We start from the raw sequence: 5006 nt of genomic DNA on the forward strand, positions 1-5006 counted from the left end.
GCTTAATAGGAGGTTTAGGGCATTGAGGAGGGCCAAGACTATCTAAATTCGACCACTTTATGTTCATGGAGGCCTAGAGGTGTCCAGATCTGAAACCACCTCCTCTGGACAAGCTCAAATCCGAGAATGACCCCATTTTACACTAGGAATGATAATATTCTTGCATAAGGGAATATCTAAGAAATGGAAAGCCAAGGTAAAGACTTTTTACCTCCAAATGGTTGCTAACACAGAGTAGATGTTGGATCTACTACTTCTCCTTTTGCTCTAACCTCTTTAAGCGTCAAAACCTTTCCAAAAGAGCACAAAAATGACCTTCTAAGCTCACACACACAAGGAAGTAGTAAAGAACGGCTAGGGTTTCCTTCTCTGGGTAATGAGGTGATAAGGGAGGCCAAAGGATGCGGGTTAAGTCCTTTAAATAGGGTGCAAACCCTAAAAATTAGGGTTTCCCCATTCAACTCCTAATCATCGAGTTGGGGTCCTCCAACACATCGAGTAGATCTCCTAAATCACGCGGCCTGATCAGTTTCTACAGGACGAGTTGGGGCATCCAACTCGTCGAGTAGGTCTAAAAAAATGAATATAAAAGCTTCAAATTTATACCTAGGAGCCGGGATGTTACAACAACAGAGAAGGAGCTCCCTGCTCACCAACCCATCTGATCAGCCGTTGTCCCAATAGGCCTATCAACGGCCTACATGCCTACCTTGTCGATAGCAGCAACGACCGACTCAACAGCCTTCTACCTTTGTCTCTCCATCACCGACGAACAACCTATATTCTTGGCCCATGTTTGATCCAAGCCTAAACATGATAAACCGACCCATGATATTTTCCCAAACATGATAGACCACGACTGATCCAAGCCCAAACATGATAGGCCAGCCCACGACACTTCATAAAGCCTTCCATACAATATCATCGAAAAATCTAAGGATTGGTTCATGGACACAGGAGCTTTCACTCATATCTCCTCATACACAGATAATTAATCACAATTTTATTTTTAATAAGCATTTTATCGGTCAATCCTTGTTAGTGATGGTGGTGGGGGACTAGAGTCTTCTAGCAACGATGGATAGATTTGTTCTCAAATTGGAAGGTGTCGTCGCTAATCCCTTTACTAAAATTTAGCCACCGAATGGTAGGTGACAAAAACGTATCCAATATATAATCTATATCAGTGACAATATTACGGTGTTTGAACTTTTTTTTGATATTGACGTATCGACAAATATATTCCAAAAACATGAATTACAAAGAGTTAAAATAAAAAGCTTTTTAGTTTTTAGACACAATCCAAAAAGTTAAATAAACCAAACATCTAACAAATACCAAAAAACTTGTTACCAAAAAGTGGATAAACTCTAATAGTGAATTTCGTACAAAATTTCTTCATTGCAAACTATCTTCTTTTATTTCTCAATCCTTAATCAACCAGCCACAAATCAATTACCTGGGCTAGTTTGTTGATTTTGAAGACGTGCGAAAATTAAAAATGGCTCCTAAATTTTTGATCAGCAACAAATATGGACAGTTTAGCGACGGATTAGTGACAAATTAATGACGGGTTAATTACTGACCGCAATGGATAAAACACCCCACATATCCTCAAGATCGGTCCTCTAAATTACTTTAGCTTGAGTTTTTATCCAAGCCCTTAATTTGTCGATCCAAATTAGCACCCATTTTAATAACTTGGGTAGCCTATCAAGAATAATCGAAAAGTCCATTCTATTATTCATCCCATTTTGATTCTCAATACACACCAAATCTTCCAAACAGTGGAAGACCCTGTTTTCCTAAAATCATTTTGGTGCTCTTGATTTTCTTTGTCCACTTTTTTTCTTCGGTAATATGTTCGGTTTTCTTCAAGGCATGTTTCATCAGGTTGATTAGCTGCTGGTCCCTAAAAGGGTTCTCTTAATTCCTCTATGATACCATGTAAAAATTGTTTTTTCTTGATTTATAGAAAAGTAAATACAATGGGTTACAAAAAATGACCCGAATAATATTGCAAAGAATGATCCCACTATTTTCGAAGGGATCAATTTAACTCTACGATATATATATGACCAAAAATACACGAGAGAAGAATATTTGGTTTCCTTCACATTCTTTCCAAAGGTGATTTGTCATATGATGAACAGAAAGTGATATGCAAAAATACACAAAATTCCCAGAAATATTATTACCACATCGAATTACAAGAAATGCTGAAATCAGGAGATGGGAAGGTAACGGATTTCACCTTTCTGGATAATTGTAACAGTAGTACACGTACGATTAACTATTGAGCGATGATCCTCTAACAAAAGTAGAGGGTTGCATCAGATAACCTTTGAGAGGGTATAGCTATTAGTGGTTTCCTTTTTTTTGTCACAATTCCAAATTCGTCAGAAAGCTCAAACTCTTTCATCTTCTGGCAAGCTCCAATCAAACGAGTGTAACAGCGATGCTAATATATACATCAACATCTTCTCCCCAAGGGGGATTCCTGGGCATATTCTTCTCCCTGATCCAAATGGAAAAAACTTGAAATTATTTCCATTGTAATCCCATTTGTCGATCAAGAATCTCTCTGGCTTTAACTCCGATGGATTGGTCCAGATCTTGGGATCCCGATGGATTGCCCAAACGTTCATATAAATGATAGTACCCTTTGGAATGGTGTATCCGCCAACAGTGCCGGATTCATCTGGGTATCTGTGGACTAGGAGAGGAACCGGAGTGTGTACCCTGAATGTCTCCTTGATGACTGCATCCAAATATTTTAATTTGGGCAGATGAGATTCTTGGACAACGTTCACGCCAATAACATCCATTAATTCATCCTGGACCTTTCTCATTACACCTGGATTATTCAAAATCTCTGACATCACCCATTCTACCATTGTCGATGTTGTATCTGTAGCCGCAAGCACTATATCCTATTTTTGTACAGTTTCCCTTTTTAGTTTGTCATGTGGATAAGTGCAGTTTGCAGTTAAAGAAAGAACCAAAACATATAAAGAGAGACTTACCATTAGTAGGGCCTTTATTTTAATGATGTCCAGTGATATTGGAGCATCTTTCTACTCCTTAAGCTCCAATAATATCTGCACGAAATCCTTCTTTCGATCTTCCTCAGCTTCTCCCTCATTTTTTCTGGAGTTGGCTTCGATTCTTCCATGGATAATGCTTTGAAATATCCGATCGACATATTCAAGTTGCCTCTGCATTTCTCGCTGCCTTCCTTGTAGATCAAACCGAGATAGCAATGGGAGAAAATCAGAGATGTTCGGGGCTCCCAGTAACTTCACAATCTTGAACTCAACTTCCCGGAAGCCATCTCCAATATAGCTAGAATCGTTCCCGTCACCAGATTTGCTATAACCCCATAAAATTCTTGTCACAACGTCTAACTCAGTCTTGAAAGCAATTTCATTAATATCGATCTTTGTCCGGAGCTTACTGTAAACTTCTTTCACCAGCCTTCTCACTTCATATGTTCGGAAACCCTGACAACCTTTAAGATTTGTATTGCTAAGAAGTTGGGTTGCTAAAATCTTGCGCATGTTACGCCAGTGTGTGTTGCTGTTGGACCATACAACACCATTGCCACCATAACTGATGGTTAGCGCTGCCAATGGAGGACTGCGATTCGCCATGGTCTGGTCCAGGTCACGAGTCACGACCTTTACTAGGTCCATGGAGTTCACCACAACATGAAGCTTTCTTCCAAGCCGGAGACTGAAGATGGGGCCATAACGGTGGGCCATCTCCGTGAACCTTTCATGCAAGTTGGAGCCGAGAAACGGGAGATAACCTACAACTGGTAAGCCGAAGGGACCTGGTGGGAAGGGTGGTATGCGCTTTCTGGAATACGATATCCATTTGTACCATAGAAGTAGTAGTGTCGGAACTGAAATAGTGAGAACTGTGCGGGCAAGCTTGTCTAGCTCATTGTCGACTTCCCACCACCATAACAACAAGGTGTTCATCGTCAGATAAATCTTATATCCAATCTATGGTATCATTTATAGCAGGGATGGTTGATTTTGGACCACAGACTTTCCGCAAGCACATGCCAACGCATGCAGTTATGTGATTGTGCTTCGGCTAACCCTCATATTTTATGAAGTCTATTTTATTGCTAATAGCGAAACCTGTTAAAATAAATAACTAACATATCTTTTGTCTAAGGGTAATATAGAAACATTTATTTAGTTTGTATTGTTAACTTGGTATGTTTGTTGGTTTAATTATTGGTCATTTATCTGAAGTTAGATGTATGCTGTGAGAGTGTGAGAAGTTGTACATGGGGCATAAAGTCTGGACCACGATGATGTATTTCAAATTTATGGTTTTGTTCGAATCCCTTCATATAATGACTCTAATGTTTGTTTTATGTGAAAAACGAGTCGGATCTATTCCATCTTAGTTTATGATTTTATAATAACATTGTTTTGATCACAATGATAGAGACAAAACTCTGTGTGCTTTCATTCAAAATTACTTTCAAGAATCTGGTAAATTATCTTTACTATTTGACCAAATATTTTTGTCTTGTTTAGCTGTTGTGTGACGAAACAAGTTAAGCACTTCAGACAAATATAAAAAACAAACTTCGGTGAGATTGCGGAAAAAAAACTTCTGAAAATGTAAATAAAATGAACACAATATTTAACATGGTTCGGTTAAGGTGAACTACATCCATGTGCGAACGAGAGAGAATAATTTATTAACTTCCAAGAACAGTTACAATCACACAAAGGTTACATCTCACTTGAGCTCTCAAAACAAAAGAATCTCTCTTGCTTACTGACTGCTCCAAAGGAGCGCTCTCAACCTCACAATGATTACTCTCTTGAAATTTCTGCACACATACAATGATGGAGATATGAGTATATTTATACTTGAAGGATCAGACCTAAAACACTAATGGGCCAAGCCCATTGGCCCATAGGCCCATGAATGGTGACAACCAATCATATCCCGCCAGGCAGCATCTTTTGGAACAT

General features: G+C 38.9%; 1 pseudogene across 1 annotated transcript; it reads right to left on the bottom strand.

The window, feature by feature from the left end:
* Nucleotides 1-2265: 2265 nt before the first annotated feature.
* LOC145120612 (cytochrome P450 76C1-like) lies at nt 2266-4018 on the bottom strand (annotated as a pseudogene). Its single transcript, XR_013714264.1, has 2 exons — nt 3027-4018; nt 2266-2933 (listed from the first exon to the last, which is right to left on the bottom strand). The product of XR_013714264.1 is annotated as a cytochrome P450 76C1-like (transcript).
* Between the last annotated feature and the right edge of the window lie 988 nt (nt 4019-5006).

This window comes from Lactuca virosa, chromosome 6 (genome assembly GCF_052849685.1).
Source record: "Lactuca virosa cultivar CGN04683 chromosome 6, Lactuca_virosa_CGN04683_v6, whole genome shotgun sequence".
Classification (NCBI taxonomy): domain Eukaryota; kingdom Viridiplantae; phylum Streptophyta; class Magnoliopsida; order Asterales; family Asteraceae; genus Lactuca; species Lactuca virosa.